Here is a 27889-nt window from a genome sequence, read left to right as displayed (position 1 = left end):
TAGACCTTTCCGCCTCTTGCCTACCTCCATCCATCAGCTAAATTATTTGACAGAGTAGGAGAATCTAATGGTTTATACAATTGATGCAGAGGGCATTGGCAAACAAATCGTTAAAATATTGAGTAACCAGTCAAATTTACAAAGCAGGTTTCATACAAAGCAGGTTTCTATGTCCAAGAGCACATAGGTAGTTCCATTATTTTCTTCCTTAACAGCCTGGAGGAAAGAATATGGAAATATTCAGGAAGGAGGCATGGAGCCAGTCCCCACTCTCACTGCTTCCTCCAGGAGAGCAGCCAGTGCTGGGCAGTGCCAGGAAGCCAAGAAGGATCAAGGGTAAGCCTTTCCTTGGGAGGTTCACAATCCAGTGCAAGGGACAGATAAATAAGCAGAGACACACACAGTGCAATGAATAAATGCTACCATTGGAAGGATCCGTACAGATTATCTAAGACTCATTCTATCTTATAAGTAATGAAATTTAATGCAAAAAAGAAATGCAACTTGCTATAAGGCCCTTCTCTCCAGGCTGAGAATTTCAAGATTCTCCTTTCCTCATTGTCACTGATATAGTATGGGGTCTGGCTCAGAGCAGATCTGCCTCAGGCCCACTAGCAGTATGTGGGTTCTTGTCTTCGGGTAGGAAACATTTCACAACATGAGTTCAGGTGATTTTGAGAGTATGTTTATTAAAGCTGGGGACAGTGAAACAAAGGAAGGGCTTAAGGTAGAAGGTGCAACCGGAGAGAGACAGTCAGGGAAAACTGGAAGGCGGCCCTGGAGACAGGTATAGGGGGATAGCCCAGGATGAGCTACTGCTGCCCACTGCTCCCCTGGTTGCAAGCCTCATGGGGTCACTTAGGAATTAGAGGAAGACAGCAGAAGTAGGAGGCATAGGTGTGCTTTAATGAAAGCGTGACATGGTTTCTTTGCCTTGAGGCTTTTTAACTTCCTTTGGCCAGCTGGATTGCTAGGGGAGGTCTCAAGGGAGGGTTTTAACAGAATAGTCATTAGATTTTCAGGTGTTGCCTTCAATATTCTGTTTCATCAGAATGGGTATAGAGGGATCAGGGGTTATTTTTGGTCAGTCGTATTTTTAAAGAACATTTGTGAAGAGTGACCAGGACCAAGGCAAGTCTGCCCCATGACGGCCTGGACTGTGTAAACCATTTGCTCCGAACCGTCTTTTGTTAGGGAAAATAAAACCTTGTGATTCATCAGCTGGCTATAAGTTGCTCAAGTGATTTGACCTTGTTTAATAGTTTCTATGGATGGGTGTGTGACCTGGCTTTCTGTGTTTATTGTTAGAAGGGTGGCAGGATTGAGAGCTTGACAAACCTTCAGGGTTATTTCAGGAGGGTCAAGGAGGAGAGCCTACTGTTTACTTAGCCTTCCCCCTGTGAGCCATCGATGTCCCTTTATTTCTAACAGAGCTTGTACTTGATGGGGGGTTTGTACTTCTCCTGGCTGTCCCAGGGTAATTGACCTCTCCTGCAAGTGACTGCTACACCTCATAAACAATGTGGCCAGTTGGCTGCTATAGGATGTAATTGTTTTGAAAAGTAAGTTACTGGCCTTTGACTCAGGCCTAATTTCTGGGTGAGGACTCCTAGTGCTTTTTGCTGTTTTCTGCCCTATTTAGGGTAAATGGCTTTTGTAGATTTGGTAGCTCTAATGTGGTGGGGCGCACTGCAGAGCTTGACTTTTAATTCCTCAAAGTCATGGTGGTATTCAGGAGTCCAGTCTATAGGTCCTTTGTCATCTCCCTTCAAAGCCTCATATAGGGGATTAGCAGTTAGCCGAAAACCTGGTATCCATAGGCGGCAGAAGCAGGCTGGTCCAAAAAATCCTAGAAGCTGTCGTTTATGTTGTAGGATTCCGAGAGCCGGTATGGCCCATTGTCTTTTGGGTGACAGGGTCTGGGCTCCTGGATTACATAAGTACGAAAGGTATTGGACCTGCTGGGAGGTTATTTGGGCCTTTTGGGAAGAGACTCTATATCCTCTACCTGCGTGGAAGTTTAACACCAGAATGAAATTTTTACCTGAGTACTCTTTGTTAATAGTAGAAATTAATGTCCTCAACATATTGTAGGAGGGTCTCATTGGTTAATTGGAGTTCTCTTAAAGCCTTGGCTAAAGCATTTCCAAACAAATGGGGACTGCCCCTAAGGCCCCGAGGGAGCACAGTCCATGCATATTGGCAGGTTTTCTAGATTGAGGCTTAGTCCTTTCAAGTGCGAACAAGGATGGGGAGTCAGGATGAAGGGGGCTGCAGAAAAAAAATATCCTTTACATCTAATGGAATAAAATATTTGGCTTCTCCTGGGATTCAAGTTGAGTTATTGTAGAGGGTTAGAACTACAGTATGTAACAGAATTAAAACCTTATGTACTGTGTTTGGTCCTGTACACCCTGGTATTCTCCATTTGGTTTTTGTATTGGGAGAATAGGGGTATTTCATGGGTACTGACTGGCAGGGCCTGAGAAGCACATGCTTTCAATATTTTTCAAGGAGGGGCTCAACCGCTTTTTAAGTCCTCAGGTTTTATAGAGTATTGTCTTTTGTTAGGGGAGTAGGTTACCCATACACTTAATTATAGAGATAAGTTGATAGGGGGCATAATTGATGGCCTCCCCAGTTTTCTAGTTTCCCATGCTTTAGTCTTGAGTTGGATGAGGACAGAGTCTGAAATATTGTTAATTTCTGGTTCAGGGTGAAAAGTTAGATTGACCATCAGACAAAACAATGAATGTTCAGGTCTTTCTGTGAAGATTGCAACATAAGCAGACACGACTTATCTTTTTGCACAACCACATCAAAGTTTTAGCTAAAATTTAGAAGAGCTATCACTTAGAACTTTGAGAAATTGACCTCTGGCCAAGTTGGAGATGTAGGTAGATGCACTTTACCCTCTTGTACAACTAACAGAAGGACAACAACAAATATAAAAACAAAAAATAACCAGAACTGCCAAAAAATTGAATTGTATGTCAGTCTGGTAACCAAGAGATAAAGGAGAAATGTTCATCCAGACAGGTAGGAGGGGCGGAGATGGGCAGCAGGGGCAGACACGACACACGGCAAGGAGGCAGCTGAAGGACCAGGGAGGAGAGGCTGTAGCTGTAGGCCACAAATTTGCATGTGGTTAAACTGGGAGGGACAACTGGGAGTGAGACAGATTGAGAAATCCAGGGTTCTGGAGCAGGAGCAGAAAGCCTCAAAACCACTGGCTGTAAAATCCTGTGGGTGTTGTGGCTGGGTAGAAACTCCCAGCCTCATAGGAGAGTTTGTTGGAGAGACCCACAGGGTCCTAGAACATACACAAACCCACCCACCTAGGAATCAGCACCAGAAGGGCCCAATTTGCTTGTGGGTAGCTGGGGAAGTGACTGAAAGCCAGCTGACAGCTGAACTAGTGGCATTGTTCCACTCAGGCCCCTCTCCCACATATAGCATCACAACACAGCAACCTAGGTTGCCCCACCCTGGTGAATACCTAAGGCTCCACCCCTTCTAAAGTAACAGGCCCACTGAGACAAAGAAATATGACCCAAATGAAAGAACAGATCAAAGCTCTAAAAATAGAAGTGATGAAGATAGCTAACTTATCAGATGCACAGTTCAAAACACCAGTAATCATATGCTCACAGAAATGGTTCAGTATGATCACAAAATGGAGGAAAAAATGATGGCTATTCAAAGTGAAATAAAGAAAAATATGAAGGGAACCAAGAGTAAAGGGAAGGAAACCAGAGTTAAATCAACAATAGGGAGCACAAGGAAGAAATAGTCATTCAACCAGAACAGAATGAAGAAAGAAGAATTCAAAAAAAATGAGGAGAGGCTTAGGAACCTCTGGGACAACTTTAAGTGATCTAACATCCAAACCATAAGGGTGCCAGAAAGAGAAGAGGAAGAGCAAGAAATTGAAACTTATTTGAAAAAATAATGAAGGAGAACTTCCCCAATTGGTGAAGGAAATAAACATACAGTCTAGGAAGCACAGTGTCCCAAACAAGATGAACCTAAAGAGGCAACCCCAAGACATCATAATTGAATGCCAAAGATTAAAGACAAAGAGAGAATACTAAAAGCAGAAAGAGAAAAGCAGTTAGTTACCTATGAGGGAACTCCCGTAAGACTTTCAGCTGATTACTCAAAAGAAACTTTGCAGGCTAGAAGGGATTGGCCCGAAATACTCAAAGTGATGAAAAACAAGGACCTTCAACCAAGATTTCTCTAACCAGCAAAGTTGTCATTTAGAATAGGAGGACAGATAAAGAGTTTCCTGACAAGAAAAAGCTGAAGGAGCTCGTTATCACCAAACCAGTATTATATGAAATATTAAAGGGCCTTCTTTAGGAAGAAGATGATCCAGTATATGAACAGTAAAATGGCAATAATTACATATCTATTATACAATAAATCTCAAAACAAAATAAACAAACAGGATAGAAACAGAATCATAGATACAGAAAACGTTTTGATGATTGCCAGATGGAAGGGTGAAAGTGATGGGATTAAGAAGGACAAAATGGGAGTTACAGAATAGTTGCGGGGATGTAAAGTACAGAATAGGAAATAGAGTGGCCATAAAACATACATGCATGACCAATTGACATGGACAATAATGTTGGGACTGCCTGAGGAAGGAGGGGCATGCTGGGTGGAGGGAGGCAAAAAGGGGGAAACAGTGACAACTGTAATAGCATAATCAATAAATATTTAAAAAAATTTTTAAAGTGCATGGAAGTCATCTGATCAATGATACACTTTGTTGATTGAGCATAAATTAATTAGGGGGTTTTCACTAGAAAGAAATGACGAAGATTAATTCAAGGGTCATAAGGTTTGCAAACCAAAACTGCAACTAGGCAATACGCAGAGTGTTCCAAAGAAGAAATAAAGCTGAGAGTTATTATAGTAAAAAGTACATTTTTGGGGAGAATCAGTTCTGCATTCTTAGTCTCTGGATGGTCTGAGATGATAATCATTCAGATGTCCAATGGTCTCGATAATACATGGCAGGCGGTCTGGAGATATGAACATTCTTTTCTTAGTCCTTCAGAGGGAAGTCAGGGAGTTCTCTATAGGAGATATGGATGATATAGATAGAGACACAGGTAGATACAGATACAGATGCAGATAAAGATGTATAGGGTTCAAAATTTTAAGTCTCTGGGCAAGATAAAGCTAGAGTAGAAATATTTCCTCATGCCTTAACCCACTTGATTTTAGTAATTTAGTAGCTTGACTGTACAGTGAATTCATTTTATTTCTGTACTCTATTCCTCAACTTGTATAACATTATGTTAAATAAAGTCTCAACAGTAAGTTAAACAAATGCGTTCACTAAACCACTTTATTTGTTTGAATTGGGTGCAATTCAAAAAATAATTTTATCTGAGTATCAATAAGTAGCATAACTATTAGGCATAGCCTCTGCTAATTTACACTCTAATTTGGAATAGTAACAATAACATCAAAATAATATTGAACTCATACATATATATATCTCTCCATTCTCACAGGTAGGCATTACCAGATCCCCATTACAGATAAACAAATGGAAGCCTAATTACGCACAGTAACTTGGCTGAGGTCTGTCCTGGGTATCTCATGGGGCCTCCACAGTATCCCAAGTCCCCTCTCCTGCCAGTCTTTCTCATTTCTCAGACACACGAGTGAGTCATAAATATACCAAAATTTGATAATATTAATCTATATTCATTATTGACTAAATAGTAACATCTTACCCTGGTAAAAAATAGAAAATCAGTCTGAATTGTACATTTTGAAATGTTCACTATCACCACATTTTGATCATCTATTTCTAAGTAATTTTCCACATGACCACTGTACATATTTCCTTAAATTACTTAAACTTCCGAAGCTTAGAGCAGAGTTCCCTACTCCAGCTAGAATGAGTTCTGGACTTATTCAACATTAGAAAAATATACCCAGGTTCCTACATTTTTGTACATCAGAACCCAGACTTGTCAGTGGGCAAAAAAAGAGCTTATTTTTTTAAACATAAATACCACCTAACTTTATTAATAAAATGGTACCCATTCAGACAAGCCAAAACCCTATGTAAACAAATATGAAACCTTAAAACTTTAAGGTAAAACTTGACAAAGAATAAAGAATACAGTTTGTATTTATAAGCATACTTTACAATTTTTAATAAACTTAAACTATTCCTCCTTGTGACTTGACATTAGCCAAATTACAACAATTCCTTTTTTTTTCAGTTGCTTGAACTGCCATGGTAAACGGCACTAGCTCTATTAATCATGGTTCTGTTACTTAAAGGCATTCCACTATAGCAACAAAAATGGGGATTATCAAAATAGAATTAGTGAAGAACCTGCTTTGCAAAACTTGCATGTATATTGATCGTATTTATGGTAATAATCTCAGCATATTGGCAGAAGCATTAATTGTTCAATTTCATTTTTATTTATTTTGTCAAATAATTGTATTGGCAATAGTTCTGATGAGTCACTTGATTTTTATTGCAAGTTTTACATATTTTACCATAGATTCTCATCCACTTGAAACAACTGGGTTGAAAGAACAAATGCATGTCGGCATCTGTAGTTTAGTTTTGGCAATACTATCATTGCCAAGTAATCTCGCTGTCAACTGCATAACAAAAATGATGTTTAGAACCATTTTGCCTAACAATCTGCTATGAGTTGGGAGCATATCAGTCTGGATATGCTCAGCCAGTGGGAGAACTGGCCTATCTGCCCCTGCCCCTGCTCTGCATTAAATCTTCCCAAGACACGAAATCCCTGGGCCAATAAATGGGAGCGGGAAAAAGGGAAATGTGGATGAATGTTTGCAAAAATTATCCTGCTTTGTTTCGGATCAATTTACAAGGCAAATCTCTGACCAGTTTCCTGAAACGTGCTGCCTTAGTGAACGGGACATAACTCCCGGACACATGGTATTTAAGCAAGCGGTAACAACTCTAAAGCTCAGTTCTCCCAATTACAAAAACATGGAAACGACAATAGCACCTACTACCATCAGTTATTGTGAGATAAATGAGCTAACAAACATGTAACACTGAGCTCCGTGCTGAAGCAGTGAGTGCACACGTTTTCCAATATTGTTATTATCCGAGAAACAATGGCTCCAGCCAGGGAGAGTCAGGGAAGTGAAATGAGAGGTATGTCATTCATCCATTCAGCCATAAACAAATGTACATTAAAGAAATAATATGTATACTAAATATATTCCATCAATAAGCAGCTATGCGAAGAGCTAGAGACATGTCGTGCAGCTTACAGTCTACCCCATATTTCCCACCTAGTGAGTGTATATTAAGGGAATGATTAGCGATGGTTCCAGCCTTTTTCTTAAGTGCCTTAATCCCTACATTTTCAAAAACTCTGAATGAACCAGCTACAACAGCCCACTGTTGAGAGAATGATGAGGTGGTTTTCCCCCTAGAATGAAGCTGAAAGCTTGAGATTATTGTATGTGTTGCGAAAGAAAAAAAACATAGTCAAAATCTTTTTCAAACGTGCAGAAGTTGAGTTAGGTAAAAAGATTAAATAAAAGGCTTGACTTACTATTGTTTCAGACAAATTGACTTACTTTGGGGACAAGTGAACTTTCAGACTCTTGCAGTTTTTTAAAAAAAAAACAACCCTACCTGGGGTGCTTCCAATCAAAATGGTCAAGTAGATAAAATGGCACTCGCATCCTTCCAGAAGCACATCAAAATTACAACGAAAGTACAGAAGAACCATCACTCAGAACTGTCTAAATTCTAGCTAAGCAGAAGTCCTGTGACTCAAGATATGCGTAGGAAGCAACATCCGGACGGGTACAGGAGGCAGAGACGCAGAATGAGCTGGCCCCACAACCACCTGTGGTGGTTAAGAGTTGGGAGGGATATCTTGGCCGAGGCGGTCCCCGTGAGGAGCAAGTCGTCCCAGTTCCACACCAGGCCCCCAGTCCAGGTTTTCAGTGCTGGGAAGAGAAGCCACCATAACTTTGGACTGTGAAAACCAGTGAGGACTGTGGCTGAGTGAGACGGAGGGCCTCTGGAGTCCCAGGCAGTTCCACTGAAAGGGCCCATGCACACATTTACTCGGGCTCACTTGCTCTGAGCTCCAAAGCTGGTGCAGTAGTTCGAAAGACTTCAGGGACATAGAGGGCGGAACTGAATGGCCCGGCTTCAGGGCATGAGCTGAGGAACAGTTTTCCGCCAGACAGAAGTTCTAGCAGAGGCCATTGTTTCTTTGCTGAGCCCTCTACCAACAGAACCAGCAGACAGGTGCCACATCTGAGTCCCCATGAACCTGGCTAACGCTGTGCACCTCGCCTCGGTGATTCCCTGAGACCCCGCCTTGTCAACTTGAGGGCCCGCCAGTGGCTTTTTCCTATACACATTCTGTCTTGGCTCAAGCTGTGGACTTTCCTAAAATCTCTCAAAGGTTTACAAACCCCATACAAGTAGAATCTGGCCTTGGCGTGCCCAGTTCACTTTGCTATGTGGCCCCTGGCATCATCCTATTGGCAGCTGACCTCTGTTCAAATATTTGCCCCCCAGCATGCACAAGTAGCAGCCATCAGCAGATCAGTCTTTGGCTCATGCCAGGTTGCTCTGGGCAGTACGCAGGCGGTGGCTGACCTTGGCCTACAACTTTTGGGAGACTCCTGAGGCAGCACACCCAGCGGAAAACTTCACACCGTACTTGAATACCTTCACCTTCACAAGTGACACACTGAAGGGGTGGAATCATTGGGCACCAGAGCCATTCTGAAGCAAGTGCTTCTCTGCGGGGCTAGCCTTGCACATCAATCGTCCACTGTGATCATGGCCAGTGCTTGCGACTGATCGGTTTGGGCAAAAATTCCTTCCATTGATGTGCCAACAGTGATCAACAAGAAGGTGCACACAGCCCACGCAAAGGCGAGCCTGGAGTGCTCAGCTTGGGTGAGCAAGGAAGTTGTGCCACTGGGCCTTATGGAACACCTACTACATAAAGCCATGCTACTAAAACCATAAGACGTAGCAGCTCTATCTAATATATAGAAACAATCACAGGGAGGCACACAACATGAGCAGACAAAGAAACAAGTCCCACATGAAAGAACAGAGCAATAATTTAGAAAAAGACTAAACAGAAGGGAGACAAGTAATCTACCAGATGCAGAGTTCAAAACACTGGTTATAAAGATGCCCGGTGAACTTCAAGGAAGAGTAGATGAAGTTAGTGAGAACTTCAACAAAGGGGAGATATAAAAGTGAAGGTAGAAAGTATACAAAGGAAGATAGAAGTCACAGTGTATTCAGAAAAGAGTACACTAACAAATGAAGAATATAATACAACAAGGGAATCAACAGTCGAGTAGACAAAGCTGAGGGTCAAATCAATGATTTGGAAGATTGCATATCAGAAAACACCCAATCCAAACAACAAAAAGAAAAAAGAATGCAAAAATGAGCATACTTTAAGGAGTCTCTGGGAAAACTTCAAGCCTACCAACATTCCCATCATGGCACTCTAGAAAGAGAATAGAGAGAACAAGGCAACGAAAACCTATTTGAAAATACACTGCTGGAAATCTTCCCTAACCTGGTGAAGGAAAGAGACATGCAAGTCCAGGAAGTGCAGAGAGTCCCAAACAAGATGAAACAAAAGAGGCCCATACCAAGATGCATCACAATTAAAATGCCAAAGATTAAAGAGAATCTTAAAAGCACCAAGAGATCAGCAGTTATTTACCTAGGAGGGAGCTCCCACAAGACTGCGAGCTGGCTTTTCAACAGAAACTTTGCAGGCAGAAAGGAATGGCATGAAATATTAACTGTAATGAAAAGCAAGGATGCACAACCAAGATAACACAGCAATGCTATCATTTGCAATCCAAGGACAAAGAGTTTCCCAGACAAGAAAAAGCTAAAGGAGTTCATCACCACCCAATCAGTAGTACAAGTAATGTTAAATGTTCTTTCTTGGGAAGGAGAAAAGACCAAAAATATAAGTAACAAAACGGCAATAATTACATATCGATCAACAATTACTAGAAATGGAAATAGATTAAATGCTCGAATCAAAAGACGTATGTGGCTGAAAGGATAACAAAACAAGACCTTTACATGTGGTGTCCGCAAGATACTCACTTCAGATCAAAAGATACATGCAGACTGAAAGTAAAGGGTTGGGAAAAATATTTCATGAAAATGGAAGCAAACAAACAAAAAAAGCTGGTATAGCAATACTTATACCAGACAAAAGAAACTTCAAAACAAAGGCTATAAGAAGAGACAAAGAAAGACCCAGCAATTCCACTCCTGAGTATATTCTTTTTTTAAAATTATATTTTATTGGTTATGCTATCGCTGTCATCCCAAATTTCCCCACTTTGCTCCCCCCCCACCCAGCACCCCCCTCTCCCTCAGGCAATCCCCACACCATTGTTCAGGTCCATGGGTCATGTGTAGGTTCTTTGGCTACTCCATTTCCTCCCTCCCTCCCTCCTTTCCTCCCTCCCTTCCTCCCTCCCTTCCTTCCTTCCTTCCTTCCTTCCTTCCTTCCTTCCTTCCTTCCTTCCTTCCGTCTTTCCTGCCTCCCTTCCTCCCTTCCTTCCTTCCTTCCTCCCTCCCTCCCTTCCTCCCTTCCTTCCTTCCTCCCTTCCTTCCTTCCTTCCTTCCTTCCTTCCTTCCTTCCTTCCTTCCTTCCTTCCTTCCTTCCTTCCTTCCTTCCTTCCTTCTTTCCTTCCTTCCTTCGTTCCTTCCTTCTTTCAGTCTTTCCTGCCTCCCTCCCTCCCTTCCTTCCTTCTTCTTTTAACCAGATTGAGATGATCCGTTAAAGTAAATTTCCCCCAATCTGAAAGACAATTTCCTGTCGATCCTGTCTTAAGTTTGGCACCTCTAATTGTTGCTTATCCTGGGTCATGAGATGACCAAGTGCCCACTAATTGTAGGAAGGGCACAGACATGAGAGTTTTCCCTGGCACTGAGGATAGAGCCCATATTTCTGGCTGATTGACCATCCTAGTCCTGTGGGTGTTCTGCTACTGGGACACTGAGTCTGCCTTCCTGAGCCCGCAGTGACTATTAAAGGAGAGACTTGGGGATGGGAGGTCGTTTGAGACAAACTGCCAGCCGACAATCTCAGGAATGGAAGGTGGCTCATGGTCTGGACCACACATGCCTCCCAGGGGCTGCCTGCCTTTTTTGGGCCCCTCCAATTTCTTGTAATGCCCCTTTTTACCTTTCATTCTCAAAGTCTTACGGTCTCTACTGAAAAAGAGAAATTTCTGAGATGTCCTAAATGAATTGCAGAAGGCCAGAGTGTGAAAGGATGAGAAAAGAAAGGTTAATGAACTGCAGGACAAAGCCAACAAAGAATGCCTGTGTTCCTCTGTGTATGTGGAAACTTCGCCTTAACTTCCAACTGGCTATTTCCTTAATTACCTCAGGAGAAGAACTAGGTGCCACCAACCTCTGGAAACGTCACAAGTATGCTTTGCTTACTTATGAACTTTCTGGCCTGCTGCTCACACCATCAAGAGGAACAAGCATGCCTTTCTTATGATCTCTGCACCTACCCCAGAACTACTTCTGCTTTACTGTCTTGCGCCGCCTTTATCTGTAGCCGACGCAAATCCTTTCCAAACTACTCACATCTTTCATTCTCCTACTTGATGTTTTAAAAAGGCCTGTCAGCTCCAACAGCAAACATGTCGCCTTCTCTACCCAATGCTGCTACTGGTGGTTTAGACTCATGCCCCAGGACCTGAGCATTACCCTGGCTATCAAATGGCTCAATAAACCTTTTCTTTCAAAACAATTTTTTTTTGTCTTGCAGGTATTTCTTTAACAGTTTCACAAAAGTGGACGAGACAGGCACCCAGTCACCAGCCTGAATCCACACTACTGTGGTCATTACCAAGATAAAGCAGGCCCATGGGAGAAACAGGTTCTGCTCTCCTCACATCTCCATGCCTAGAGCAGTGGTCATTCCCCTGGAATTTTTTAAAATCAGGTTTGTAGAATGGTTGTGAGAGAGAAATAACTTATTTCTCAGTGCCTAGAACACACTGTGTTCATTAAATGTTAGCTATTATCAAGCATTATGAGCCCAACTGTGCAGAAGAAACGGAGGTCTTAGAGGGAGAAAGAGTTACAACCAGAATTTGAACCCAGGCTTTCCGACTGTAAAGTCCACTACTGCCCCTTGTGCTGATGGTGAAAGCTGGTGCTGAGCCAAGTACGGGAGAGTCAGGGTCCTGGAGTCCCCGAGTTTGGAGACAGAGGGATGGAAATTATCCTCAGAAGTAGAGGGAGGTTGGGAGGAATGGGTATAAAAGATTACATTCTCTGGCCCATGGGTTTCGACAGGGGCCCAGAACTGAGGCGGGAGGGGAAGAAAACAGCTCAGGTTGTGTGAGGAGTCACCTGTCACAAGGTAGGGCTGTGGAGGAGGGTGTTGGGAGTGAGAGTGTAGATGGGTGAAGGAACAGGCCAGGAGGCAATGGGCCCCCTTGGAAGGCTTCCTGCTCAAGGAATTTTTCCTGAAATACATTTTGTGTTACTACCCAAAATATGGACCTTGGGTTTGATACTGGGAGAGAGTATTGTGAAAACAGTGAGGGAAAGACGTCAACTTGCCCCATGCCTTTCTCTTGTACAGATGAGCTCCGTGACATTTCAGCGCTCATCCCCCTCTCTGGCCCTCTCCTCCTGTTGAACTCCTATTCATCCGTGAAGACCCCATTCTCTTCCTTTAGTTTTCTCTTTCCCTGGGTAGACCCAGCCCAACATTTGTTCGTCCACTAAAGGCCGCATCATATTTTATTGTACTAAGTGTTTTCTGACTTTACCTACTAGATTCTGCACTCGAGAAATATCTACTGAGCGAGTGAATGAATGAATGAATGAATGGGCATTCCTATGCTGTTCCTTAAAAAGTTTATTATCCCACCTATAAACGGAGAAACTGAGGCTTAGAGAGTATCAGTTGCTGACTTCATATGCAGTGGGCCAGACCTGGGGCTGAACCTCCTGAGTCCAAGGTCCGTGCTCTGTCCACCAGCACATGCACCTTGTGTCACAACTGAATGGTGGTCTGCAAGAGGTGCTGAGGAAAATTTCCTAGGCAGGTATGTAAGCAGTTTGGAGAAAACTGAGAAGGATTCTAACCTCAGGTCAAACTCTCAATGGCTGTTCTTCGCTGGCCACTTTACCTCTGTAACGAGTTTTTATCTCTGAAATGGATACGATAAACTAACCACACTGGCTGAACATTGGTGAACTAGGCTGTGATTTCAAGAACTCAGTGTACTTGTAGGGGAAAGTCAGAGATGCAATACGACTCCAGCAGGAAAGGCCTCTGGGAAACGTTAGACTCCCTGTTTGACCTGTTCAACTCTCTGCAGCCTCAGGTTGGCTCACTACCTAGAAACACAGAATGCCACCCAGAGATGAACGTCAAGCCTCCAGGAAGGAGGTTAATGAATGTACAGAGCGTGGATAACTGCCTGTTGTTATCTGTTGACTTGACAATGCTTTGTTCTTTCTGGTGGTCTACATGACTACCCGCCATATGGGTTTACTATTAACCCCCTATAAAAAAAAGAGATCCTGTCCTGGGAGAGGGTGGATTTTCTTCTGGCTGGCCATCACTGGGAGCAAGAAGTTGCTTTGCCTGTCTGTAAAAGTTTCTTCTACTCCTATTAAAGCTCTTATGAATTTTCCTAAGGCTATGTGTCAGTTCTTTTGAATCGATCCTGAATTTAGTCTTTTGGGGATTTCCTGCAACAGGTTTCATGACTTTTTTGCTTTAGCTCTGTCCTGGCACATCGTAGATGTTCATTACATATTTGTTCGGGAACAGAGTGGAAAGTGGAAATGTACACAAGCATTGTCGCTGTCAGCTGAAAAAGCTTTTCTTCCTCTTCCCCAAGGTGGATCCAGCACAGCCAACCAGGCCTGGTGGCTAAGCTCTAAGCTCTGCCCTCACTCTCCACCCTCCCCACAGGTGGGTGGGACAATACTTGCGGTCCGGTCTGATGTGGTCAGAGACAGTCAGGCACTCAGAAGCCACTGAACCGTGAGCGCGTCTGTGCTGAGTGCCACCGGAGCCCTGGGCACCATCCCTGGGCTCCTGCAGCTGGCCTCCGTGCTCGGTCTGGTTCTGCTGCTGCTCAGGGCAGCCCAGCTCTACCTGCGCAGACAGTGGCTGCTCAAAGCCCTCCAGCAGTTCCCGTCCCCTCCTTGCCACTGGCTGTTCGGGCACCAGCAGGAGGTACGAGAGAGCAGGTCAGGGCAGTGGGAGGGCAGGGAGGGCAGGGGATCTCCAAGCATGCTCATGGTCAGCAAGTCTGTAGGACAAACCCTTGTTGTGTGAGAAGCACAGAACAGCCGGGGTAAAACTCAGTTTACTCCCCAGGTGGTGGCTCCTCATCCCATGTGCTGGTGCGCTCAGTCTGTCAGATCCTCCTTCCTTAGGCGGATGTGTAGGATATTCCGGCAGCACAGTACTTTGAGGACAGTGGTTGTTCCTGAGTCTCCCTGCTTCAGGATCATAGAACAGAACTTCTAGATGCTTCCTTACCAGCATCCATACAATTCCATCCTTTCTGCCTTTCCTTCCATGTCCTGCCACCAAAACAGGTGTACCTGCCATGCCAGCAGAGTTCACATCTGACGATTGCTTGGGTGGCCACGTCGTTACCTATTCAGCCACTCTCTTTGTGGCTGCGGTTCCCAGGATTAGCCAGGTGAAGACAACTCCAGGGCAGCACTATCTGTGTGAAGTGGCCAACGTGTGTGGGCCAGGTGGGGACCGGGTATTTGCCTACAGGGTTGTCACCCCTGCCACCATGGGCACCATCCCCACTGCAAGAGAATTGGCTCTGGCCGCACACGCTCACGGACACATTGCAGTCCCAGTTGGTTGACTGGAGGGCTGACTGACCACTGGATGCCCTAATGGCCTAGAGAGAAGAATGGAAAGGCAGAACAAAGTTAAGCTCCCCTGGGTCCCCGACAGGAACTAATGACAGTGCCCAGGGGCACAATTTTGGGGAAGCTGACGGGCTTGGGTACCAAGCAGTTGGAAAGAAGGCACGTTACTGTGCTGAAACAGGGTCTCCCAGGCCCCTACTGGGCCAGTAGGCGGGGACCCTAGAGGACCAGGTAGCATAGCTGAGGTGGTAAGAGGCTCCCAGTGGTCAGTCCCCACCTTGGATCAAAAGAGAAGGGCCGCCCCAATGATGCACATGGTCTGGGAGCAGGAAGTATCCTCCTTAAGTACTTGAGGCAGGACATGTCCCAGGTCATGTTGGGACTGTATGCCCACGCACGCTGTCATTCGAACATAAGCTCCATGATAGCAGGGACTTTTGGTGTTCACTGGTGAATCTCCAGCAACTAGGATGGCAATTGACACAAAGGAAGTGCTCAATACATAGTTCTCAAGTAAATGAATAAGTGAGTCCACCTACGTATTTAGTCATGTGTGTATTTCCTCACCCACTATAGTGGAAACCTTTTGGGGTGTCTTCACAGCCCACCTGCTCTGAGATTTCTTCCCCCACAAGGAGCGGGGCCTTGAGTGTCTCATCCAACCCCACCACAGGTGATTGTAGCAGGTGAACACCTTGGTCTTATTACAGTCAGATTCTGGAATAGGATTTCCCGTGCCCCTCAGACACGACGCGTGGTAGAATGGTGCCCACTGGAAAGGGGACAAGTGCTCTTCCCCTCCGCATGGACCCAGCTCCATGAGGACAGGGACAGCTGTCAGTTGTCTGTTTACCTGTGACCATATTCCAGCTTCTAGAAAATTGTCATGTAGACCGTAGTATGCCTTTGGTTAGAGAATAAAGCATTTGCTTACAGAGAGGGAGAATAGGAGACTCAGTCCTGGCCGCTCTCCAGTCCCTGCTTCTGCCCCTTCTATACCCAGGCTGCCTCCTGCCCTAAGCTCTGTGCAACACTCCAGTCTTTGCTTTGCTACTTGCCTCTTTCTTACGTTAGCTCAACATTATATCTGTCACTTGTAACAAGCAGTTTAATAAGGACTCACTCATGCACCCTCCTACACATGTGCATTCGTTCCTCCGGACACTTCTTTGTTCTTTTAAAATAAGGTATGATTCTTACAATCCATGGTCCAAGAACACAGAGATTGCACATATTAAAGGTAAGTTTGCCAACACGGGGCCCAGCAACCCAGGTGGCTGTGGGAACGCTGGGGCGAGCAGGCTTGGGTGTAAATTCAGCTCATCTGGGCATATGCTTTCAAGCTTTTCTCATTCTCCAGTGAAACAGGATAAAGTAATAATCCATTCCCACTCACAGGTGTGCCTTGATCGTTACGCAAGTGTACCACTTTGTTAGGGCTGCTTGACAAACTGGGTGGCTAAAACAACAGAAATGGAGTGCCTCACACTTCTGGAGACTAGAAGTCCAAAGTCAAGATGGTGGTAGGGTTTGCTCCTTTGAAGACTGTAAAGGAACCATGTGCTCAAGGCCTCTCTCCTTGGCTAGTAAACCGCTATCTTCTCTGCCTCTTCTTGTCATCTTCCCTCTGTGAGAGACTGTTTTTCTGCCCACACTTCCTTCTTTTTGTAAAGACAGTTATTTTGGGTTAGGGCTCACTCTAATGACCTCATTTTAACTTACTTCTCTAAAGACCCTATATTTAAAAAAGCCACTCTCTGAGGTACTAGGAATTAAATATTGCAACTTATGGATTTGAAAAGGACGCAATTCAACAGATAACTCTAACGCAAGTCTGAGAAAAAGGCTTGTGCACCATCCAGTCCACAACGGAACATTTATCAAACGTGTACTATGTGTAGCTCCTAAGGGCCGTTCTGAGTGAGGGCTCAACCAGAAGCTAGAATCTGACCTTAGATCAAGTCTTGATGAAGGGCAAGAATCCAGATCACGACGTGGCTCTTCAGAAGCAGCTCCAAGTTCCTAATCAGAGCTGATGGCTCCAGAATTATCTCCCCGTGGTCGCCCTACCCTTGACCACCACTCAAAGCACTAGGCCTAAAGAGAGAGGTTCTCTTGACTTATCTTTCCCTTGCTTACAGTTTCAAAATGACCCGGAGCTACAACAGCTTCCAAACAGGGAAATTCCCATGTGCCTGTCCTCGCTTGGTCTCGGGGAGTGAATTCAAGTTCCTGGTTTATGACCCTGAAGACATGAAGGTGATCCTAGGAAGATCAGGTGAGAGCAGAACAGGCACTGTGGCCGGAGCAGCTCTTCCCTCTGTGTTGTGAAATTCCAGAGGAGAGTTTTGTTCTGTCTTCATTACCTGAACCCTCTACCAACCACCCTCCCAGCCCACGAGCCAGCTTGAGGTCAACAGTATCTGTGTAACTGAATGCTTAAGCAGCCTGCTGGGCCAATTTTTTTTGTCCTTTTTATTGATTTTGTTTTTGGTTTCCTTCCTTCCTTCCTTCCTTCCTTCCTTCCTTCCTTCCTTCCTTCCTTCCTTCCTTCCTCCCTCCCTCCCTCCCTCCCTCCCTCCCTTCCTCCCTCCCTCCCTCCCTTTCTCTTTCAACCAGATCAAGATGATCCGTTATGTACATTTTCCCAGATCTGAAAAACAATTTCTGATCACCCGGTGTTAGGTTTCACACTTTTAATCATTGCCTGTACTGGAGCTGTGAAACTCCCACAAACTACAGAAAGATAACAGACTTCAGTGTTTTCTCCGGCAGTGTGGATTGAGCCCATATTTCTGGCTGATTGACCATCCTAGTCCTGTGGGTGTTCTGCTACTGGGACACTGAGTCTGCCTTCCTAAGCCCACACTGACTATTCAGACTCAGAGACTTGGGGATGGGAGGCATGTGGAGGCCGCTAGAGACAAACTCCCACCTGACAATCTCAGGAAGGGATGGCAGCTCATGGTCTGGACCACAGCAACCTCCTGGGGTCTCCCTGCCTTGTTTAGTCCCCTTCTGTTTCCTGTACGCCCTCTATGACCTTTCAGACCCGAAGGCTCATGATTCGTACAGATTCCCGGCGCCCTAGGTTGATAAGTATATCTAACCAGGACTGTGGGGTTCCCCTGCCTTACCAAGAGCTATCTCTTTCGCTCACAGAGGAAAACAGGTAACCAGCACCGTATCACCACGCTCATCTCTGAATCAAGCCTCATTTCTCTCTATTAAAACCCTCACCCATTCTGGGTTGTGGCATGAGTGCCCCTGAAACTCAGCTTATTCCCATCACTTCTCAGTGCTCCCCAATGTTTTCAGAGTGATATTTATTTACATTCTTCTATGACCTGCCCCCCCACCACTATATTTCAGCCTTTATCTCACAGCTGTGATAATGACATCCCATGCACCTTCCACTTTGGGAAGTTCGTGTTCCTGAAATATACTGGCCTTTCCTGCCTTTGCCCATGGTGTGCCTTCTTCTGACACTCTTGGTTCTTCCAAATTGTGCCAAGTCATCCTTCTGATCCTTCTCACCTCCCCCCTACACACCTTTCTGTGATCCAGGGTACGGTTTGCTCCTGTTGAATGGACAGACGTGGGTCCAGCACCAGCGGACGCTGACCCCAGCCTTCCACTTTGACATCCTCAAGCTCTACGTGAGGCTCGTGGCTGACTCTGTCCGAGTGATGCTGGTTTGTCCATCCCTCTCTGACCTGCACACGCCCCTCACTGCACAACTCACATGGCCCGCTCTAGGACATGTGGGTCTTTCAGACATCCACCAGATACAGCCAACCAGAATAACTCAGCCAATCAGAATTTACTATGTGACAGAGCTTTCCAAAGTGGGCGCGACAGGAGGCACATAGGCCCCAGCTTGGATCCACATGGCTTTGGTTATTGCCAAAGGAGAGGAAGGCCCTGGAAGGAACGGGGTCTGCTCACTTCTCACCTCCAGGTCTTCAGCACGGTAGACTAGAGCACTGGCCCTTCCCCTTCACAGCAAGAGAAATGATCACTGGCTTGCCTGAGCAGCGGCAGCTTCAGTGACAGGGTGGATATCCCAGGGTGTCATTCAGGTGGTCTCTGGCCTGGGACTCACGTCTTGAGAAAAAACCTGAGCCACTCCATGGAAGGGAGTGGAGAATATATCCTCACCCACAGAGCTGGGTCCTGCCATCACATCACCTGTTACCTGGTCTGATCTCAACAGCTATGCTCATTTGATGAATCAAGAGAATTAAAGTCCCTGATATTCCTTCCTTAGGAGCCCTAGTGCTGGTCACTTGCGTTCCTCTTGTCTTCACATATTTGCTACCTGGTGTTAAAGTGCACCACGTGGCCCTCAGGTCTAGCTAAACCCAGGACAAGACCCCTAGGTTGACCCCTGAGAAACAATCTTTTCTGGTCTGCTTAAAGGTACTCACCTTCATAACTTATTACAAAAATGCAAAAATATTTCAGTATATTATGAGAAAGTGTGTTCAGTGATATACTCAAAGGTCCTGAGAATATCATTCTCACTTTATCATCATTTACTTTTCAGTCTCAATATGCTATAATGCCTCTGTTCTAGAAAGTGAGGGATTCCAAACAGGTGTCTGTAGAGACAGAAGTACAGCTGAGCTTTGTCAGCAGAGGCCCTCTGGGGCAGTAGAGTGGGCTCAGTGTCCCCCTCCCACCACAGGACAAATGGGAGGAGCTCATCAGCCAGGACTCCCACCTGGAGCCCTTTGAACACGTCCCCTTGATGACCCTGGACACCATCATGAAGTGCGCCTTCAGCCAGCGGGGCAGCGTCCAGACGGACAGGTCAGTGATGATCCTTCAGCTGTAGGCTTTTTGTTTCTATCAACTGATAAGGACTCACTGGAAAGGCAGTTCAGGCAGCTGGGATGCTCACCGGCTCAGAAAGCAAGAGCCTTTTGAGTGTTGCTGACCACGGACCAATTCCAGTCCAGACCAAACCTTGACTCAGCCACACATGCCTGATCCCTGGCCCAGGGCCAATCCTGGTTGCTCATATCACCTGAGAAGGACTGAGGGTCTCAAGGGATGTATGACAGAAGCGATGGATGCCTTCGTGTCACCTGTCCCCACTACTCCCGTTTAGAGCCTTCTCCACCTCAAGGACAGAGGCCTCTCAATACCCTAGTCTTTTCTGTATCTTCTCCCTTCAGGAACTCCCAGTCCTATCTCCAGGCCAGTGGGGATGTGAAAATTCTCTCTTTCTCTCAAATCACCAATTTCTTCTGCCAGAAGAACATCATCTACGGGCTGACCCCTGAGGGCCGCTGGTACCGCTGGGCCTGCCAGCTCGCCCATCAACACACAGGTTGGATCCACCTGCTGGGCTGCTCCTGTCCTTCCTTAGGCACATCTCAAAGGGACTGGCCCTGGCCCTCAGGAAGAGCCAGGCCCCCTGCTGCTGGCTCTTTGGGAGCTGCGACACACCCGCACTGGGTACCTCCCTGGTGCAAGCCTTGGGAACCGAGATGTTCAGGTGCCAGGGCCTGTGCAGGGGTTGACCGACGCCTCCACACTGCTGATGGCACCCCCCTGCAAGCAGCATTCAGCAGAGCCAGGTCCATGGGTGTGCTGCTGAGGGGAGGCCTGACTTGCGCTCGGAGGGTGCTGGAGCTCGCCCCCGATGTGCACACCCACTCCCACACTCATTCTGACTCATGGCGCCCAGGCTGGAGTAGTGTTGGGGGTGATGGGTCCACTGTGGGTTGCTGTATCTGAGTACCCTGAGCCTTCGGCTCTTCCCGGAGTCCTTTGCTCTGGAACAGAAAGAGTGATCGAGCTGAGGAAGGCACGTCTGCAGGAGGAGGGAGAGCTGGAGAAAGTCAGAAGAAAGAGGCACTTGGATTTCCTGGACATCCCCCTCTTTGCCAGAGTGAGTGTGTGGAGGAAGGGCCTGAGGCCTCACCCAGAGGAGCAGAGATGGAACAAACCCTCCTACTTCTTGTTATCTTCGCCAGATGGAAGATTGTTGGGAAACGCCTGGCCTGGTTTCAGGAGCTGTAACCCTGACAAGAGCCTGGAGGGCCTCAAGGCTGCAAATAATCAGGAGGCCTTGGAGAAACAGGCTTCTGAGGCGACTTGACCTGTTCCCCGAGGCAGGGGCGTAGTCCCTGCCCCCCTGCTTTGCCTTGTGATGGTCTCTGCCAAAGACGGGTAAGACCCCTCGGGGGGAGGGGCAACCTAAGACAGGCATTGGCTGATATGGGCAGCGGGTAAGAAATTGGGGGACACGGAGAAGGGGCCAAGAGGCCCCCGCACCTCTCGACATTGCTTGGCCGTGGCCAGAGTCCTCATTACAGCCGAGAAGCAGTCTCCTTATCCCTTGGTGGTTCCCGCCTGGCTAACAGTGCAGGAAAAACAGCCCTAAATCAGACCTGGCGGCTGCCAGGGTAATCAGGCTTAAAAGTAAATTCTTTGGAGCGAGCTCTCTCTCTCCCTCATATCGCTGGTCAGCTCATGCTGCGAAAGACCTTCACATTATTTACACCCCTACCCTTTATCATTAAGGCACTTGCCCTTGTTTTCATTCTCTTTTGTTTAGACTAGTCCCCTCTCATTCCCAGGTAATTCAGTAAATCCCTGTCACTTGTTTTCTTAAGTGTATCTATTCTCTGTGAACCTTAACATGCTAATGTAACGAGTGTACGTATGCATTCCTGTCGCCTAGCCCATTGATAAATTTTTCCATAAAAGCCTTGGAACAAAGGGCGACGGGGCCTTCCCCACTAGAGGGTGTGCCACAGCCTTCTCTAGTGGGAGGGAAGTGCCCCGTCTGCTCTCCTGGCAAACAGAGAAGCGTTTGCAACGTTATTGTGTTTATTCCGGCTCCTCCGTGACAACCCCGGGACGGGCTCTGCGAGTTTCAGAGCCCTGCTCCCACCTCAGCTGGCCCCAACCGGCTTCCCTCAGGTTTCAGGGCGCACTGCGCTCCCCTCGGCGCTCCCCGGCGGCGGCGCGCGCCTAGAGCCGCTGCGCAGTGTGACGGAAGATGGGAGCAGCTTGCCCGACAAGGACCTCCGTGCCGAGGTGGACACATTCCTGTTTGGGGACCATGACACGACAGCCAGTGGCATCTCCTGGATCCTCCATGCCCGGGCTGCACACCCCGAGCATCAGCACAGGTGCCGAAAGGAGATCCGGGGCCTCCTCGGGGGCACGGCAACTCCATCACCTGGTGAGTGCTCAAGAGATAGGAGAGTCCTGCCCACTCAGCTAGACAAGAAGCCCAGGTCTGCCTTCCCTCAGGTTGGACCGCATTCATTTCCGGGATCACCTGGCTCAGATGTCTTTCACCACCACGTGCATCAAGGAGGCACTGCGACTCTCTCCGCCTGTTCCAGGTGTCAGCAGAGAGCTCAGCAAGCCAATCACTTTCCCTGATGGGCGCTCCTTACCCAGAGGTCTGGACTTCACCTCACTCGCTAACCTAGGCACTGTGCAAGAACAGATTGCACATCAGATCCACATGTCCAACAGCAACCCTGAACTTCTCTGGTCTCGTTTCTTCATCATCAAAGTAAGTGGAGACTTACTTTGTAGTTTGGATAAAGAATATGATATTCCTGGCACAGAGTTGGAGCACAGCAAATAGTCAACAAATAATAGTTCCCCTTTCTAGTCATAGAGAATAAATCATATCGGTACATTTACCTAAACAGTGTCCATCTCAGTTCTGGCATCTCACATAAATAGAATCCCAAGCTTCTACCGTTTCCCAGGACTGGAATCCCATCACAATTAGGATCCTTGATTTTATGATGCAACAGTGATTCTATTGGATGGCACTGATGTTCTATGATTCTACACTCCACGTTCCAGTTCTTACACCAAGTTACAGGACTCTAGGGGCAGTTCTGTCTGCTTTGTCCCATCTATTCGAACACCCTCCGTATTTGGTGTAGTGTGTGCATAACTCCTTTGTGACAAATGGAAAGAGCTGTCCACATGCCAATTAATATAATAAACTCAGTCCATAGAATCTTCTTCACAAAGAGATGTTGGCGTCTGGATGTGGCTTCTGGAATTTCACTCTAAAAGTCTAATTCTCTGGGATGTGAGGGTTGCCCAGACAATCAGACAGGCGCAGGGGTAGATGTGGTTTCTTTCCTCTGGGGTCTAGGCAAGTGAGGAAGACCAGCAAGTCCAGTGCCTTGGGTCAGATGGTCTAGTGTCTCAGGAGCCTCAGGTGGATGGGGGAGAACAGCTGACAACGAGATCTGAGATTCCGGCCATGTTTGGAGGCCGCCTCATGGCTCACCTTTGGTCTGAATCCCCACCCTGCCACATCCCAGCTGTGTGACCATAGGCACTGTGCTCAGCCTCTCTGAAGCTCAGGTGTCTCATCTGAACAATGGCAACATGAGCACCTTTCTCAGAGGGCTGTTGTGAGGATTGAATGAGTTAATGCATAATCCCTAGGGCTCATGGAGGGCACCTGATAAATGTGAGTTTTAACTTGAGTTGCTCCAAAAAGTAAGCCTTCCATCCCTTCTTGCATCTCAGTCCTGGGACATAGTTTTCTACTCCTCATGTGAGCACATGTGGTCCCTCCTCTATTGCATTAGGATCGTTCCACTCAGAGTGACACTCACTGTGACTCCCAAGCTTTTTGGACATGCACCTGCCCCCTGCTGGAATGTGTTTGATCAGTCTTCTCTCCTCTGCCTGCCCTGCAGGAATCCACATCACACTTTCCTTTTATGGTCTTCACCACAACCCAAAGGTGTGGCCCAACCCAGAGGTAAGACGGATGTGGGAAGGAGAACGGGCTGATTTCTACAGACCAACACCTCCTCCTGTTTCCAGCCTTGGGAGTCCTGTGTCCCCACCGCTTGGAAGGAGGGGCTGACCCTACCCGTCCTGGCCCTGGCACTCTCTCTGCAGGTGTTTGACCCTTTTTGCACTGGGTTCCCGTTTTGCACTGGGTTCTGATGTACACAGCCATGCTTTCCTGCCCTTCTCAGGAGGATCAAGGTGAGGCACCTGTACTTGGGGATGGCATATTCCCACCTGCCAACCCTGATGTTTGTGACCTCCTACATTTATCTGTGGTGCCTGCACATATGCCCTTGTATGTTGGTGTGTTGAGTAGGAGGCATTTGTCTACATGTGCAAAAGAAAGGTAGCAATTCAGGCCAGCACGCAGACACTTTACCCACAGATTGTCTTGCAAGCAGTTGAGTGTCCTTAATTTTATGATTTTTGTCAACGTTGGACTATGTAGTCAGTGGAACTGTGGTGTAAAAATCCCTCTTCGGGTACAGAATTTTGCCAACTTGAAAAGTTGTCATGCTTACGTGAATATTGATATGCAGCCAACCTCTTGTTGGGATAGACTGCAAAAACAGCGAGGCTTATATCGGTCTGAAACTCTTCAAACACTTCCTTTCCCTATTTGCCACCCACAATTCTGTGTCAGTCCTTTGAAACTTCAGTTATTCTGGTGTTTTCCTCACTTCTGGAATACGAATTCTCAAAGTTAAAATTTTTCATAAAAATTGATTTCTGATTGCTTTTCTCAGTTATCCGTAGTAATAAGAAGAGATTTTCCTTCTCTCTTCTCACAGAGCAGTCCAGCCACTGCCTTGTCTGCATCACTGATCTGCCACTCACTGTATCTGCGGTATTTGCATGTGTTTAGATTTCCTTGCGGTCCTGACTGTTGAAACCCTCTTCGTGAACGGTGCACACCAAGATGCTTCACACCAATGTGGACCTCTGTTCTTGCGGTCTATCTCAACAGAAGATTGACTGCGTATTAATATTCACATAAGCACGACTACTTTTCCAGTTGACACAATTGTTTATGTAAAGCGGGATTTCCATACAGAACTCCCACCTCTACGCAGTCCGACGTTAGCAATGGGCCTAAAACTAAGGACGATCCCTGCTTCTGAGAGAAACCCACTGTTTTGTATATGGCGCGTGGCATTTGAAATGTTCCTGGTGTGTGGAATATAGAGCATCCTTGACATAGCTGTTGCCCAGGACGAGTACACCCCAGAAGGGCTGGTTGGAAAATCTGCAAAGGCTACAAAGATCCTCCAATGAAATAGTAACATCCTTAACGTTGGTACTAAGGTTACTAGAAACGAGCTTTTTCTGAACCCATAAGTCTGTGAATTCTTCAAATGGTGAACCAATTTTCACAGAGCAGGCTTTAAACACATTGTTCTTCCCGAGGATGATTGGCTCTAGGCTTTGGTTTCTCCCAGCACTGTCTTTTCCTCAAGGACCATGGCTGCAAGTCATGTGCCGGCCACTAGAGGGCAGGAGAGCACTAGGCAGCTCAAATCCTAGGTCAGAGCTCCTGTTGACTCATTCGTTCAATTTTAATGTACTTTTAGAATTCAATTAACTTCATTCAAGTATAATAGTATTCCTTCAGCTTGTCTCTGTGAGCCAAGTCTTGTGGCAGGAGATGGGAAAGACACTGTCCCTGTCTCCAGGTGTTCACAGTCAAGAAACAAATTCCTCTACTCAAGACAAACACCATTTGTTCATGCTGTCTTTCAAATCACTCCTTCACTCATTGAGCGGATTCCCTGCACGGTCCTGGGCACCGGACTGTGATGTATCCTTGAATAAAACACTAATGGTACCTTAGGGATCTGGGGAAGAAAAGGCACAGGCAGCGAGAGGGTGAGAACAGGATGTCCTTGGACCTTAACCTTGAGCATGTGGCAGGCAGGGGTGGAAGGAGGGCTCTCCCTGTGACTCAGCAACACGAGCCCAGTTAGGAAATAGAGCTGGACGGGTAAGAGCCGAGTGAAGCAACAGCCCGTAGTGAGTTTTGATGCCAGCTGGGGCATTTGGACATGCCCTACCTGTGATGGGGGCATAGAAGGGGCTACAGTGTAGAGGGGAGGGGAGTCAGGGAGAGAGAAAAGTCCAGGCGCGGAGAATGATGAATGTCGAGGAGGGACATTTTGTCCGTAGGGTAATAAGGCTACAGAAGGTGGTTGACTGAGGGCATGAGGGAGAGGCAGGGGTCTGGACGATTCATTGGGAGGCAGGTGGTGCAACTGTTTGAAGTTCGCTAACCTTTAGTCGCCCCAGTGGCTCCCCCGTTGCCATTTGGATTTTCTTACACATTCCCATCTCTCCTCCTTTATGAGGATCGAGGTCACTGTCGTCCCCCTCCATGGCGAGGACCTGGGAGTGTGGCCCGCCCCAGTCCATATCATACCCTGACCTGACCACCACATTGTGAAATCAGAAAGTGATTGTGGCAGGAGTGAACAAATCAATAATTAATCTTTCAATGATTCTGCTGACCACTCAGTGGGTTAGGGCAATGACCTTCCCCTAACAGGATTTCATGCCTGCTGAGTACAAAAGTAGGAGTTAGAAATCACTCCTAGGAGAAAGATAGGCTTTGTCAAAGTTCAAGTAGAATGTGAAACAAGACTGGAGGGGTAGAAATGCGCGTGACCTGGAGACAAAGGAGTTCGGAATGAGTCACACTGAATGCCCTGTTCCTAGCAAGGGCTCAGTGGCCAAGGGCTGCCCAGCTCAAAACAGGCTTTCAGACCACTTCTCCTGTTGTTGTTGTTCTCCTCCCTGGCCCAGGAACTGCATTGGGAAGAATTTTGCCACGAACGAGTGAAGGTGGCCGTGGCCTTGACCCTGCTTCGCTTTGAGCTGGCGGTGGATCCATTCAGAGACCCCATCCCAGTACAAAAAATTGTGTTGAGTTCCAAGAACGGGATCTACCTGCAGCTCAGGAAGCTCCCCTAATCTATTTTGGGACAACAGCAAGCTCTGAGGATCTCCTTCCTGCCATCCTGTCACCCTGTAACGTGATGCTGTGCTCTGTCAGTCTTACCAATTCCTGCTTTCCATCTGCCCACCTGCCATTCTACCTGACCTCCTCCCTCTGGCCCTCTGACGGTCTGCCCCTCTAACCTGTCATTCTCACTTTCTGCCTGGTTGTCTTCCCTGTATTAGTCTCCTTTCGTTGCTATAACAATTTACTGTCGCTTCAGTGACATAACACATCACCAGTTTTCTCTCAGGGCCTGGATTCATAAGTCTGAAGTGGGTTTCACGGGACCACAACCAACGTGTTGGCAGGGCCACGCTGCCTCCAGGGCTCTAGGAGAGAATTCCTGCCTTCGTCTTTCCAACATCTAAAGCTGCCTTATTATAGCACCTACAAATGTCTCTCTGCTTCTGTCTTCACACTGCCTTCTCTTTTATAAGGACATTAGTGGTTACACGAGCCCACTCAGATAAAACAGAACATAGTCACACCTTACAGGGATTAGACCATGGACATCTTATGAGCCATCATTCAGCCTAATTGGTCCCTATCTGACTTCCATCGGTTCATGTTCTCAGTTGCCTTCTCTGTGTTTCCTGTCTACCCATTTGTCAATCTCACACCCTCTCCTTCTTTCTTCCTCCCTGGAATACAGTCCACAATGTCATATGTAGCGCCTGTTATCCCTTGAGAGGAGCTGGATGGAGAGAAGCGAAGGAGAAGGGGGTTGGGGAAGGGAGATGAGCAAAGGCAGGGAGAGAGTATCTGTTCTGCGGTGCCAGGACCCATCACCTCAGAGGCCACAGAGGTGGCAGCTGTCCAGGAGAGACTGGGGGAGCCCAGGTGGGCAGGTAGGTGTGGTCCGTGAGGGGATGTCAGAGAACAACAGGTGACGCCTTCTCACAGGACTGCTCTGGCAGACCCCTGCATGTCTGTTCAGCTACTCTAAGGGCAGAGGGGCTTCTCCAACCCTGCCACGTTTGGTGACTACCTGGGCCGTGGTCCCCTGGCCCTGGGCTCTGTCCCCTTTGTAGTCCTCCACCAACCTCTGCCAGCCCAGCCCCGTTCTCCCGCCGGTTCTGCACACAGGTTCTCCTCCTGTCCCACCCTAGCTATTCCCAGCCTAGGCTCCTGGATGCCATGCACAGACC

The 27889-nt window shown here is 46.9% G+C and overlaps 1 pseudogene; it reads left to right on the top strand.

The window, feature by feature from the left end:
• Positions 1–253: 253 nt before the first annotated feature.
• LOC129069259 (cytochrome P450 4A6-like) lies at positions 254–26896 on the top strand (annotated as a pseudogene).
• Positions 26897–27889: the final 993 nt, after the last annotated feature.

The sequence above is a fragment of the Pteronotus mesoamericanus genome, unplaced genomic scaffold, assembly GCF_021234165.1.
Source record: "Pteronotus mesoamericanus isolate MK-2021 breed Mesoamerican mustached bat unplaced genomic scaffold, CSHL_Meso_final contig_105, whole genome shotgun sequence".
NCBI classification, from domain to species: domain Eukaryota; kingdom Metazoa; phylum Chordata; class Mammalia; order Chiroptera; family Mormoopidae; genus Pteronotus; species Pteronotus mesoamericanus.
The sequence above is the reverse complement of the archived record's forward strand: the minus strand, read 5'-3'. Positions and strand labels throughout refer to the sequence as shown.